At 37.4% G+C, this 15,999-nt stretch overlaps 1 long non-coding RNA gene across 1 annotated transcript in view; it reads left to right on the forward strand.

Annotated features, from left to right (window-relative positions):
- The window catches only part of LOC139129023 (uncharacterized), a 63,577-nt gene that overhangs the window by 29,750 nt on the left and 17,828 nt on the right, over positions 1–15,999 (forward strand). The gene's annotated exons all lie outside the window — the stretch shown is intronic.

A 15,999-nucleotide genomic window follows, 5' to 3' on the forward strand; every position in this document is an offset into this window, starting at 1 on the left:
CTACATAAAACAGCAGAGCTCTGTCAACTGTTGGGTCGCTTGTCTTTTCAAAACCGCTGGTCAGACAGCTTTAATATTTGGTTTACAGGTCCCTAGGATGACCTTAGTCAGATAATTTCATACAGTCAGGAAATACTTAATTTTGTATCCATGCCTATAGCAGCTTCATAAGCAGTAATATCAATGTGCACAATATATATAGGTTGGTTGGCTATACATATGAAGTATATATATATATATATATATATATATATATATATATATATATATATATATATATATATATATATATATATATATATATATTGTTATGTAGGTCATTTACCCCACACTCATCATGACCTAGAGTTCAATTAGTCTAGAACATTCTCAAGGTCACTGCCCTTAATGACCTCACAACCTTGAATTCAATTAGTCATGTTTGGAATGTTCTGGAAAGTTGATTAGTTGTGTAAGAGAGATAATTTTAGAACAGTAATTAGCATGTCAATAAAAGTTCTAGATTGTTCTTATATGCCTTTATAAAAGGGACGTGCACAGCTTCCAGTCAGACTTTTGGGATCGTGTCTCTTGTGTGTTACTAAACTCCAGCAGTAGTCATTCTCAAGACTTTTCAAGACCTTCACTGCCAACGCTGGATTTATACTGTGGACTTTGTGCAGCTTCAAGCTGCAAGAGGACTGTTCATTCATCCACTGACTGTTACAACTCTGAGACTGGAGCTTTGCCGTCCCAGCTGAGATAAGTAGTCTGTACACTTTTAAAGCTTGTACTCTGTCCCTAACTTAGCAATTAGTTTTATTTTCGTAATAAATTTTGTTTAAACGTTAACTGCTGAGTTCACCCTTTTGTTCGTTTTCTCTGCACGTAACAAATTGGGGGCTCGTCCGGGATACGAATATTTGAGCCGTTTGACAACATTTTGACAGCTTTTCAAAACTACTATATACTGTGAACTCAGTGAAATTTAATCATGGCGGAATTTAAACCAGAGGAAATGGATGACCTTGATCAGGACACATTGATTCCCTCAGAAAAGACGACCTCATAACACTGGCCAATTTCCTTAAGGTAGAAGTTAAACGATCTATGCGCAAGCGAGAAATACAGTTCAAGATTGCAAAACATTTAGTTAAATCAGGCCATTTTGAGGAGTCTGCCTTAAAAGATTATGAGCCCGAGTCTACCTCTGAACTCAGAAAATTAGAATTAGAAATGCAGACAAATTTGGAGATCAAGAAACTAGAATTACAAATGAGAGAGAAAGAATTGCAAATGGAAGAAAGACAAAGGGAGAAAGAAAGAGAGGAAAAAGAAAAGGAAAGAGAATTAGCAGAACACCGACTGCAGTTAGAAATGAGACGTTTAGAGCTTAGAAAGTCAGGAAAATTCTTCCCTTCAGACAATTTTGACATCACTAAGCATTTCAGGTTAGTTCCCCCTTTCCAAGAAAAGGATGTTGATAAATATTTCCTTCATTTTGAGAAAATTGCTCAGAGTCTGGATTGGCCTAAGGAGTCCTGGTCTATGCTTTTGCAGAGTGCTTTGGTGGGTAAAGCCAGAGAAATTTACATTCAGTTGTCAGTAGAGCAGGCTTCAGATTATGATTCTGTGAAGGAATTAATTCTCAAGGGCTATGAGTTGGTGCCTGAAGCTTACCGTCAGAAATTTAGGGATTGTGAGAAGGTGAAGGATCAAACTTATGTTGAATTTGCTCGAACAAAAGAACAACTGTTTGATCGTTGGTGTTCTTCTGAAAAGGTCAGTCAGAATTATGACAAATTACGACAGCTCGTTTTGATTGAGGAATTTAAAAGGTGCATTCGGAGTGACATCAAGACGTTTATCAATGAACAAAAGGCAGATACATTGGAGGTTGCTGCACGTTTGGCCGATGATTATTCATTGACCCACAAATCTTCATTTCTCAGCAAACCATCCCAGTCCTTTTCATACAGAAACAATGCAGGTAAATTTAACTCCTCCTTTTCATCCAAGAATTTTTCAAAGGAGAGTAGGAAATCAAATGACAACAGTTCACAAAATTCAAGTAACACTTCCACATCATCAGATCCCAAGTCTCAATCTCCTTCTGACAAACAGTTCGGTACACTTTCTTGTAATTATTGCAAGAAAGACGGCCATTTAATGTCAGAGTGTTTCAAGTTGAAAAGAAAACGTGAAGGTCAAAGTGGTCAAAGTGGATCTAAGCCCACCGGCTTTATTTCTTCATCAACTCAATTAGAGTCTAATAATGTGTGTGTAACACATTTTCTGAGGTTAAACCCCTCTTATCCCCAATTAATGAGGTCAAGGTCAATTCTTCTCAAGATAGCATTATGGGTATTTCGAACCATTTATCATGATGGTTTTATATCACTTTCTAGTGATTTTTCTTCCGCTACCCCTGTCAAAATTTTAAGAGATACCGGGCTTCCCAGTCTCTTTTGTTGGCAGATACCCTGCCGTTTTCTGAAAAGTCATTTTCAGGTTCTAAAGTTCTTATTAAGGGGGTAGATTGTAATGACTACATTCCTGTTCCTCTCCATAATGTCTATTTGTCTTCGGACTTTGTTTCTGGACCTGTGACTTTAGGTATTAGGCCTTTTTGCCTTTTGAAGGGATTCACCTTCTTCTTGGAAACGACCTTGCTGGGGACAAGGTCATTACAAATCCACTTGTGACTGATAATCCTAGTTTAGATCAGGATCCAGAGCCAATTGAACAAGAGATACCCGATTTATTTCCTTCATGTGCCATTACTCGAGCCATGTCAAAGAAAACTTCTGAGAATCAAAATACTCTCAAAAATAATGTCACAGATGTTGACTTAAATGACACCTTTCTCAGTCAGGTGTTTGACACGGATCATTCCGTTATCCCTCGTGGATTTGAAACTTCCAGTAAAACTTCTGCTGACCAAAGTCAGACATTTTCTAGATCAAATCTCATTGCAGAACAACACAAAGACCCAGATATTTTGTCTTTGTTTGACAGGGTAGATGATGAAGGTAAAACTTCAGATAGCTCTGTTTCCTATTATACAAAATCTGGTATTCTCATGCGTAAATGGAGACCTCCAGATGTTTTGGTTGATGACGATTGGGCTATAAAACATCAAATTGTGGTTCCAAAGCCCTATCGTGCTGAAATATTGCGCCTGGCCCATGAAACGCCCTGGGCTGGTCATTTGGGAGTAAGGAAAACTTATCACAAAATTCTCAGTCACTTTTATTGGCCTAATCTCAGGCAGGATGTAGCACATTTCTGTAAAACTTGTCACACATGTCAAATGGTAGGAAGCCAAATCAGACCATTCCAAAGGCCCCTTTACAGCCAATTCCTGCATTTCAAGAACCATTTAGTAGGATTCTAATAGACTGTGTTGGGCCCCTACCAAAAACAAGATCAGGAAATGAGTACATGTTGACAATTATGTGTACATCAACCCGGTTCCCAGAAGCCATACCACTGAGAAATATAAAGACAAAGACTATAGTGAGAGCTTTAGTCAAATTTTCACTTTATTTGGCCTCCCTAAATGTGTCCAGTCCGATCAAGGCTCCAACTTATGTCTGGTATTTTTCAACAAGTAATGGATCAGCTAGGCATTAAACAGTATAGGTCCTCCGCCTATCATCCAGAAAGTCAGGGTGCTCTTGAGCGATTTCATCAAACTTTGAAAAACATGATTAGGACCTACTGTTTTGACACAGAGAAGCAGTGGGATGAAGGAATTCATTTTCTGCTCTTTGCTGTTAGAGAGTCAATTCAAGAGTCTCTTGGTTTTAGCCCATTTGAGCTTGTATTTGGACATACAGTCCGTGGCCCACTTAAGCTCGTTAAAGAGAAATTCCTGTCTGACGACGATGATTGTCTGAATATTTTGCAATATGTGTCAGATTTTCGTACGAAACTCTCTAAAGCATGTGAATTAGCCAGAGAAAATCTTGAGTCATCTCAGCAGTCAATGAAAACCAAATATGATAAAAGCACCTCAAAACGGAAGTTTGAACCAGGTCAAAAGGTTCTTGTTCTACTTCCAATTCCTGGCAAACCACTCCATGCTCGTTACTTTGGGCCATATCTAATTGATAAGAAATTGAGTGATTTAAATTACATCATAATAACACCTGACAGGCGAAAACAAAAACAGCTATGTCACATAAATATGCTTAAGCCATATTTGGATAGGGATAATCCTACTATAACTCAGCCTGTCAGTGCAGTCAGTTCAAACCATTATGAAGATAGTGATACTGAAACTGACTTGAGTGAAAATACTCTAAACTCAAAGCTGGGCTCGGTCAAGCTTCAGAACTCAGAAATCCTGGAGAAGCTGGAGTCTACAAAGTTGGCACACCTCCAGCCAGAACAACAACAACAGGTGAAAGAACTGCTCCATGAATATAAACACCTGTTTCAAGATGTTCCAACGAGGACGAACGTCATCTATCACGACGTTGATGTTGGGGACAGTAAGCCTGTAAAACAACATCCATACAGACTGAATCCAACAAAAGCAAAATATCTCCAGGAAGAAGTCAAATACCTGCTGGACAATGACTTTATTGAACCCAGTAAAAGTAACTGGAGTTCGCCGTGCATACTTGTTCCCAAATCAGATCACAGTTATCGTATGTGCACGGACTTTAGGAAGGTCAACACTTTAACAAAGACAGACACTTTCCCAATCCCGAGGATTGATGACTGCATCGACCGAGTGGGAAAAGCCAAGTATGTGACGAAATTTGACCTACTGAAGGGATTTTGGCAAGTCCCTCTGACGGATCGTGCTCGTGAAATATCCGCCTTTGTTACACCAGACGGATTGTTCCAGTACAAGGTGATGCCATTCGGAATGAAGAACTCTCCGGCAACGTTCCAACGGATGATCAACGACGTCATATCCGGGCTAGACGGGTGTGCAGCCTACGTTGACGACGTCGTCCTGTATAGTGACACCTGGGAGGAACACATCAAGCTCATGCGGAAGTTCTTTGAGAGACTGAGTAAAGCAATGTTGACTGTCAACCTTGCCAAATCTGAGTTTGGTTGGGCGAGGGTGACTTACCTCGGACATACTGTAGGACAGGGTGAGGTAAAACCTGTTGATGCTAAAATCAGTGCCATTTAAGTTTTCCCATACCAAACTGCAAACGACAACTGATGCGCTTTCTCGGTATGGCTGGTTACTACAGAAAATTCTGTCCAAATTTCTCCACAATTACTGAGCCTTTGACTACTTACTTAAAAAGAAAGTAAAGTTTTGGTCAGAGCAATGCCAACAGGCATTTGATACACTTAAAGCCATACTGCAAAGTGCCCCAGTGTTGTCTGCACCAGATTTCACTTTGCCATTCAAATTAGCTGTAGATGCTAGTGATACGGCTGCTGGTGCTGTTTTATTGCAAGAGGATAGTCATGGTGTAGATCATCCTGTTTGCTATTTTTCACGCAAATTTAACAAATCCCAGAGAAACTACTCCACAATTGAAAAAGAGTGTTTATCTTTGATATTAGCTTTACAGCATTTTGAAGTTTATGTTACTTCTTCAAATCAGCCAATAGTGGTTTATATGATCACAACCCTCTTGTTTTTCTGCAGAAATTTAAAGGCAAAAATCAGAGATTGCTAAGGTGGAGTTTAATGTTACAGGAGTTTAATCTTGACATTACACATATCAAAGGCAGAGACATTTAATTGCAGACTGTCTCTCTCGTATTTAGAGTTTATTGTTGTTCACTTTCAAGAAATTTTATTGTTGTTCACTTTCAAGGAATTTTACTTTAGAGTAAAACAAAATTTGAGTACTTAAATCCTTTCAAGATTACATTGTAAAAGAAAGATTTTTCTTTGAAAAATTTTTCTTTTTTGAAGAGGGGGTGTGTTATGTAGGTCATTTACCCCACACTCATCATGACCAGAGTTCAATTAGTCTAGAACATTCTCAAGGTCACTGCCCTTAATGACCTCACAACCTTGAATTCAATTAGTCATGTTGGAATGTTCTGGAAAGTTGATTAGTTGTGTAAGAGAGATAATTTTAGAACAGTAATTAGCATGTCAATAAAAGTTCTAGATTGTTCTTATATGCCTTTATAAAAGGGACGTGCACAGCTTCCAGTCAGACTTTTGGGATCGTGTCTCTTGTGTGTTACTAAACTCCCAGCAGTAGTCATTCTCAAGACTTTTCAAGACCTTCACTGCCAACGCTGGATTTATACTGTGGACTTTGTGCAGCTGCAAGCCAAAGGACTGTTCATTCATCCGACTGACTGTTACAACTCTGAGACTGGAGCTTTGCCGTCCCAGCTGAGATAAGTAGTCTGTACACTTTTAAAGCTTGTACTCTGTCCCTAACTTAGCAATTAGTTTTATTTTCGTAATAAATTTTGTTTAAACGTTAACTGCTGAGTTCACCCTTTTGTTCGTTTTCTCTGCACGTAACAATATATATATATATATATATATAATTAAGATAAAGCCTAGGAACCTGTATACCAAAAATCAATATATATAGGTTTGTATGTATGTATGTATGTATGTATGTATGTATGTATGTATGTATGTATGTAGTTGTATGTATGTATGTATGTATGTATGTATGTATGTATGTATGTATGTATGTATGTATGTATGTATGTATGTATGTATGTATGTATGTATGTATGTATGTATGTATGTATGTATGTATGTATGTATGTATGTATGTATGTATGTATGTATGTATGTATGTATGTATGTATGTATACGGATAGTTTTCAATCGGATTCGAACCCACAACATACGGCATCAGTCGCCTAGCTGAAAGGCCAGAGACAGAACCAGTCGGCTAAATCTCCACTCCCAAAAAAGAGTGGTTCAATAGCCGGCTAAGTTGTGTATGTATGTATGTATGTATGTATGTATGTATGTATGTATGTATGTATGTATGTATGTATGTATGTATGTATGTTTGGTTGGTTGTATGGATGTATGGTTGTATGGTATGTATTGTTGTATGTATGTATGTATGTATGTATGGTTGTATGTTTGTTTGGTTTGTCTAAGGTAGGTTGTATGTATGGATATGTATATCAATCTATGTATGATCTATGTATCTATGTATGTATGTATGTCTGTTTGTCTGTTTGTCTGTTTGTCTGCATGGGTCAAGCTGATTTTTGGTCTAGTCGTGCTGTATATGAATGATGCTGTTGTTCTAATGAACATGTCAGCATCGTAAAAATTCGAATGAGGTACAAACAATGTGAAAATCGTCAAAAATCAAGAACTTAGGAACTGCTGATCTGACCATTGTCATACTTGGTGACTCAGTACCTTAGGCCACAGAGGTTTATCTGTATTAATGTGATGTCGATATGGGCTGTTTTCTAATTTTAAACAGGAACTTTCCCTATAAAAGCCGGATTATCGTAAATCTTTGAAAATGTAAAAAAAATACGGTACTGATAGGAAGTGCCTTGTTTGGTCCCAGAATCCTATAATTTTGCCATGTTTAAGGCGTTCATTGTCGTTAAATTGTGCATATGATGTCTGTGAATGTACAGCGACTAAACTTCAGTCTAAAATAAACTGAAAACATATCCCACTTTTTGTCGGAGAACGCATATGTTTAAAAATGTGTTCCCTGTATGACCTTTTGACCCCTCTTTGCATATGTCACAAAAGTACCCATCATAATTTTTTTAATGTATTACACAGTCAAAGCGACGCTATGAGAATTTAAAAAATCACGCCCAGTGTATGCAAATGGCTGTGTCATAAGTAATCCCCAATTGTGCATCCAGGGTCCTGTAACTTCCTGTTTAATGATTTTTTGTCTATGTTTCCATTTTCTAAAACAAATGGTCTTGTTGCTTTCAAATTTGGTTGAAATGTTCCTAAAGATGGCCGAAATAGGATCCATTGAAATCATGATGAAATTTGCAAATTTGGTTTTGGGGATAATGTTTTACAATTTTTGGTCAAATCCTATCATTTTGAAAGTAGATGCAAAGCCATTATGCTGCTAGGGTATAAGATTAATTTGCACTTGCAAGGGAATTTTCTGAGAAATCATCTTGTAGCAATTCAATGTCATATGTGTAGTAGTAGCTATTATTTCTGTAAAATTGCAGCACAGTGTCATTGACACTATGTTGGATGCAAATTCTGTCAAAATGGCAAATGTATTTCCAACAGAATTACTAAAATGATTTCCTGAGATTTCCTGAATATAATCTCTTAAGTTGTAAATGTGAATCTCGAATCTAATGAAGTTAATGGAACCAATGCATATAAATACTTATATTATCAAACACCAGTGGCTCCGTATGTACACAGTCAAATTAGTTTCAAAAATCGACGTAATCGTTCTTGGAAAATGTATGCGTCTGCAACTGTTCCGACTGTTTAGCCTTTGAAGGTTCTACACATTACAAGGAAAAGGCAAATAAAGACATAGTCACGCAATTTTGAACTGGAGAATCATTAAATCGAACCACTTTTCCCTGTTTATTAGCTCTGCTGTCAGCAACGCAGAGGTTATCAAATAGGTTGATTTTCCGTCGTAGTCCGTCGTAGTCCGTCGTAGTCCGTCGTCGGCCGTCGTCGGCCGTCAACAATTGCCTTCTCGTCTGAAACCGCAAGTCCAATTGCTTTGAAATTTTATATGCAGTTCACTTGGGGTGACCTCACTTAAGTTTGTTCAAATCGTGGTGAAATTTGCATATTTGTATTTTTGGGGCATTTTTGGGTGTTTTTGGTAAAAAAATCTTCTTCTCTTAAACCGCTTGTCCGATTGCTTTGAAATTGATATGCAGTTTACTTAGTGTGACTTCAGTCAGAACTGTTCAAATCGTGGTGACATTTGCATATTTGTATTTTTAAGGCAATTTTTGTCATTTTTGGTAAAAAAAAATCTTTAAAAATCTTCTTCTTCAAAAGTACCAGTCAGATAGCTTTGATATTTGGTACATATATCCCTATGGACGATCTATTTCAGATTTGTTCAAATTGTGCAGAAATATGCAAATTTGCATTTTTAAGGCAATTTGTGCCATTTTTGGTCAGAAAATGTATATCTCTAAAAGTACTGGTCTGATAGTTTTGAAATTTGGTATACAGCTTTCTATAGATAAACTGAGTAATATTTATTGAAATTATGATATAATCTGCAATTTTTTTGGGGGGGGGGGAAACTTTTGCCACTTTTTGTCAAAAAATGTTTATTTCCAAAACTACTCATCTGATAGCTTTGCAATTTGGTATACAGGTTTCTACAGATCACCTCAATGATATTCATTGAAATTATGATGAAATCTGCAATTTTGTAATTTTTGGACAATTTTTGCCATTTTTGGTCAAAAAATGTTTTTTCTCAAAAAGTACTGGTCTGATAGCTTTGAAATTTGGTATACAGGTTTCTACAGATGACCTTAGTAATATATATTGAATTTCTGATAAAATCTACAATTTTGTATTTTTTGGGCAATTTTTGCCATTTTGGGTCAAAAAGTGTGTATTTCCAAAACTACTAATCTGAAAGCTTTGAAATTTGGTATATAGGTCTCTAAAGATGAACTAAATAACATTTATTGAAATTATGATGAAATCTGCAATTTTGAATTTTTGTGTCAATTTTTTCCATATGTGGTTAAAAAAAGTTTCTCAAAAAGTACTGGTCTATCAGCTTTGAAATTTGGTATAAGGTTTCTATAGATGAACTAAATTTGATCTTTTGAAATATGATGAATTCTGCAATTTTTTTTTTTTGGGGGGGGGGCAATTGTTGCCATATTTGGTCAGAAAAATTTATTCTCCAAAAAAATACTCATCAGATAGCTTTGGTTGACATGTTCTTAGGGATGATCTGATGTGATATATTCAAAGTATGATGAAATCTTTGATTGTGTCTTTTTGCAACTATTTTAGCCACTTTTTTTCTGGCCACTGCATTGAGCTATCAAAGATTTCCACCTTCTTCATCAACATGTGTCAAAAATAGTTTTTCTCTACATAAACACAGCGGAGCTATATCTGTCGCTAGGTCGCTTGTTCTTCATCTTCAGTAATACGTTTTTAGCTCACATTTGGTTATACCAAAGTGAGTTTATCGTATAAGCTGAAGTCGATGGCGTCTGTATGTCTGTGTGTATGTATGTATGTATGTATGTATGTACGTACAGTATGTCCGTCAACATCAAAAACAAGCAAACCGCTGCACATTTCAGCTTGGTATTTGGTGTGTGGATGCATCCTGGGGTATAGATGGGATTTTGTTCAAATGAAGTCTGCATTGCCAAAATTATGCAAATGAGCTTAAAAATGTGAAAATGGTCAAGAATTAATATCTCGAGAACTGCTGTTTTGATTGCTTTGAAAATTAGTGTGCAAGTACCTTAGGTGAACCTTATACAGTTTTATGAATATTGTGAAGATATCCTTAATTTGTGTTTTTGCTGAATTTTTTTGGTGTTTTTCTCATTTTCAGTAAAAATTCTTCTTCTCTGAAACCGCCAGCCCAATCGCTCTCAAATTTGGGTTGGATCTTTGCAAGGGTGTTACTCTTCTAATTTGTTGAAATTATGACAAAATTGGGAAAATTACTATTTTGGAGCAATTTTGTCATTCTTGGTCAAAAAATCTTAAACAGTATTTTCTTTTTAAAACCCTGGACAGACAGCTTTTATATTTGGTACACAGACGTACAGAGATGACAATAGTTTGATATGTGGAAATTGTCCTGAAATATACAAATTTGTATTTTTAAGACAATATTGTCATTTTTGGTCCAAAAAAACTTGTTCTCAAAATTACTTGTTTGATAGCTTTGTAATTTGGTATAAAGTCCCGAGGGATGTTATTAGATAAATTTTCTGCTCAAAGTGTTGGGAAACCCCTAAATTTGTATATTTTAGGTAATTTTCTCAGTTTGTGACCTTAAATGACCTACACCAAACCAGGATATGTTGTGAGACAGTTTTGAAGACTGTGAACATAATTTTTTCATATTGGGTATCAAATTGTAGGAAAATTTGATCCAGAAAACAAAGCTGAGGTGAATTTTTTCAGTTTGGACCAATTTTTGCAACTTTCCTATGTAAGACATACAAGAACTGATGAGAAATTTGGATCCAGGATAATTCAATTTGGATCCAGGATAATTCCAGATGTTGTAATCACCGCCCACAGTGGAAGGCATTTCACCATCTGTAACTAACTTCAGTGCTGTTTACATTAGAATGATAACACTCATCGCATTAATTAAAAACTCCCCAAGGTTGTAAATACATTTCCTGGCATTATGTAATACCAAGGGATGGAACATTTGATATTCAGGAGGGGGTAAGGTCTAGAAGATTGATGAGGTAGCATTGCTTTTTACCAGATCCCTTGTACATTTTTTTACCCACTCCCACCTTTTCTTTTCATCCAACCTTCTCTGTCTATTTTTTTTGTTGACATTTGCTTATGTATTTAGGATCTGCTTGTCCCATTGCTGTAGAAGTTGATATGCATGTTCCTAAAGATGACCTCCAGTACCTAAGGTGAAGGCCTTATTTGCTTTTGTCATTCTTGTTTTTCCTGGTTTAAATATTTCTCGCATGGAGCTATTCAAACCGAATGTGAGCACACTGTCCTTGACGGTATTTTTTGATAACTGGGACTTCATAAGCTTATGATCATATCCTTACCCGCGTGCCATACAGTATGGTGCTGATATGGTTTAAAATCATCGCTTATACTTACTGAGGGAATCCTTTAAGAAGTAATATATAGGGGAAAAAGCATGAGACAGACAATAAACTCAGCGTATTGTACAAAGTGTATACTTTTGTTTTGCAAAACTTCCTATTCCAGATTTGTCCTGATGGTACTGAAAAATTTAAAAATAAACATGAAATCAAGCAAAACAAGAGAAGGGTAGCAAGGGCAGCAAATGACCAGTCCTGCACAGACGCTGACCTAAAATATAACGCTGAAAAATTGACGAAGATGAAGCCTCAGGTTGTTCTAAGTCCTTTTTATAGTTACACTGGAGTAACTGATGATAAATATGAGGTGCTGTCCATCAAGAAGCCTGCAGAAGTTTCCGAAAGTAATGACAGTGAATGTGACGATGTTACCTATGGGCCTAAGCCAAGACTTGACGATTTTAAACATGACAGCGATACCTATTCCGATAGTTACATCGTCTCCCGAAAAGATCTTACATCACAGGATCGCTCAGCAAACGGTGCCACACCAGCGTATACATATTCTCCCCGTACTCCCGATAGCAAAATAAGCAATGGATCAGAGCATGATACGTTTATTTTAAGTTCATCATCTTCAGATGGGTGCGAATTGGATACTGATGATTTGGATGTATCCCTGCATGTAAATTGCAGTGACGTTCGTGACATATCAGTAGACAGTGATAATGATATAATAAAAGAAAAAGACAGAGCCTGTACAAATTCAGGCGAGCGTGATTACGACATTATCCTATCCAGAAAACCTGTGGAAGTTGATTCGCTGACATTAAGTGGTAAAGGCAGTGATGAGCTTGGCGATGGAAATCTGAGTATGGTAAAGGAAGATCGAGGTGATGGAGAAAAAAGGGAAGATGGGCCACGTGATGAAGCAAATGTTCACGATGACATGAAAAAGCGAATAGCGAAAGAAAGAGAAACAGAAACTCACTATGATAAAGATGACAATGCTAATAATGATGATGATACTAATGATGATGCTATTGACAGTGATTGTGAAGATCAAGAAACAAATGTTCATGATGAGATTGAAAAGCGAATAGTGAAAGAAAGAGAAATAGAAGCTGACTATGATAAAAACAAGGATGCTAATGATGATGATGATGATGATGATGATGATGATGATGATGATGATATTGTTATTGACGACGATGACGACGACGACGATGATGATGGTGATTATGATGAGGATGATGATGATGATATTGTTATTGACGACGATGACGACGACGACGATGATGATGGTGATTATGATGATGATGATGATGATGATATTGTTATTGACGACGATAACGACGACGACGATGATGATGGTGATTATGATGAGGATGATGATGATGATATCGTTATTGACGACGATGACGACGACGACGATGATGATGGTGATTATGATGAGGATGATGATGATGATATTGTTATTGACGACGATGACGACGACGACGATGATGATGGTGATTATGATGAGGATGATGATGATGATGATTACGAGGAAGATAATGACGGAGACGACCATGATGATAACACCGATAAAGATGAGTACAACTACGAGGATAATGATGAAGGAGATTACGACGACAAAGACGACGACTTCGACTACGACACTGATGATAATGATGATGATGGTGGTGGTGATGGTAGTAATACTGCTGCGCATTATGGTGGTGAGAACAATGAATGTGATGGAGAACAAGGTGAAAGTGTCAGCTCCGAAGTTGTAAACGATGTCAAAGGTGACAGCTTTAATCCCAGAGATGCATGTTCATTGGTAAGAGGTGACGGGCAGAGGAGCAGAATGGAAGGCAGAGGGGACAGAAATTCAGGACCTCGATGCTGTGACCACAATAAAGAATTAAACACCGTATCGACCAAAAAAACACCAGATGACTCGACTACACCAGAAACTTTGTCTGATATAAAGCCTTTAATTATGTATACAAATTATAACAAGATAAAGTCATTGACAGTCGAACGTAATCCGAAAAGCGGACTACTTGTGAATAAAACTATTCACAACCCTGAAGCAAAGGCTGCCACCAAACATGAACGTTATGACAAAGTTGCTCTAACAAGTAAAACAAGAAAGAATATATTTTTCCCTAAAATTAAGTACTGGGACAGGACAATGGGACCGAGTTTGAAGAACAAACGTAAGACACAGAGAATATACAATAAAAATCAGGCATGTATGTTTTGTGGTAAGCTTGTGACTAAAATTAGTAAACACTTACTCCTTGCCCATAAGTGGGAAGATGATGTACGCAAGGTAGCCTCTCTGGCAGTGAATTCTACAGAAAGACGCATTGCACTAGAGCTACTAAGAAACAGGGGAAATTTCTATCACAATCAAAAAGTGATCTCGAAAGGCCGCGGTGAGCTTATCTTGGTGAGACGTCCTACAAAGGCTGTCAACCTACGAGAATATGGGCCATGCCCAGCCTGTCTTGGCTACTATCATAAAGCGGACTTATGGAAGCACGTGAAATACACATGTGTCTGCCCTAGTAAGGAGAAGGATGAAGTGAAAAGTTCCGCAGACATAAAATATGAGAGTGATATTCTAATGGAAAAAAATCCTGCAATGAAAGGAATGCATAAAGTATTTGTTGGTATGAGAGCAGATGAACTCAGCAAAATAGCAAAAAATGACGATCTAATTTGTCGTCTTGGCGAAAGTTGGTGGCATAGATGCTGTGACATGGATCAAACCAAACGGAAATATTACACTTCACAGAAAATGAGAGAATCTGCTCGACTACTCAAAAATCTTAGAGTGTGTAATGACGACAATATGTCTATTAGTGACTTTCTTCGTCCTCAGTATTTTGACGACATTGTGCAGGCAGTTTTACTTACTAGTGGTCGAACAACGGGGTATGCTAAGTCTGCTGGTACAAATTACGGTACTGGAGATATGGAGAATCAGAGCTCAGATGAAAAACCGTCGGTCGCCTTGAAATTAGGGTATAATATTAGAAGGCTTACAGAGTTGAAAAGAGCTTTTGCTATCCGTACAAATGACAAGAACAAAGAAAGGGAATGCAAGAAATTTCTCGAACTATACACGACTGAGTGGAACGAAAAAGTATCATCACTGGCTCGAGCAAGTGCTTCATTAAGAAAATACAACAAAGTGGACAAGTTGCCGGAAAGTGAGGATATTAAGAAATTGGTGTCTACCTAGAGACAAACATTGAAACCTGTGTAAAGGAGATAAGTTCAGTTCCAAGTCCTGAGAAATATCGACGGCTTCAATCTTTGGTGCTGACACGACTTACTGTTTTCAACAGGCGGCGAGCAGGAGAAATGGAACAGTTCCCGTGAGTATATTACTATTTACTTTCTTGACAATACAATGTAAGAAATCAAAAAAGCATTCAACTTGTACCATTCAGCCAGACATAGTAAACGCATCAAACACAAGTGTTCTAATTGTCGTCTTCTAACCCTTATCTTTTCAATATGACTATGTAGTGTTATTATTTTCCATAAGTCCCATCAATGTCACGATATGAATAGACTAAACATGTTATGTATGTTAACATTCGTAAGGCTATGGCGGAACAAAAGTTAGTTTGCTTCTTTATCTGGCATAATTCATTAAAACGGTAGAATTCAGGGCTTAGAGTTGTGGTCGTTCTGGTTGCATATGCGACCATTTGTTTTATAACGATGATTGCACTACGCAGTTGTATCTTGCTACTGTTTTTTACAAGATAGGTAGGACATCAAAACTCAGTAAAAGCCGTCAGTGGATGCTCACAATATTTTTACTTTGTCCTCCTTTGTAGGCTTATCTGTAAGCAGCAAGTCAGCCTAATACTTCGTCTATCAGAAAACGCATATGATTCAATATCTCTTATGTCATCAATTCTTTTTGTGTTTTTGACAGGTTGTCAGCATATGTTGACCGACCCAGATGGAAGAAAGACCGCCTTGAAGAAGTTCACAGAAACCTGTCTTCCTTAGAGAGACATCTTTTGGATTCTCTGGACATGATGTACATTCGTGGAAAAAGGGGGCGGAAAGTGGCCGTCATGATACCGAATGACTGCAAGGAGGCCATGGAGATTCTCTGTAACCAACGTACGACGGCAGGAATTACTAATTCGAACAAGTACTTCTTCGCCAGACAGAAAACAGCGTCATCACATTTACGAGCCTGTGACTGTTTAAGAGAGCTGACCAAAGAAGTTGCGCTGAAGAGTCCAGAAGTGATACGGTCCACGAAAATGCGAAAATATATCGCAACCGTTTCGC

Source organism: Ptychodera flava, unplaced genomic scaffold (assembly GCF_041260155.1).
Source record: "Ptychodera flava strain L36383 unplaced genomic scaffold, AS_Pfla_20210202 Scaffold_85__1_contigs__length_474606_pilon, whole genome shotgun sequence".
NCBI classification, from domain to species: domain Eukaryota; kingdom Metazoa; phylum Hemichordata; class Enteropneusta; family Ptychoderidae; genus Ptychodera; species Ptychodera flava.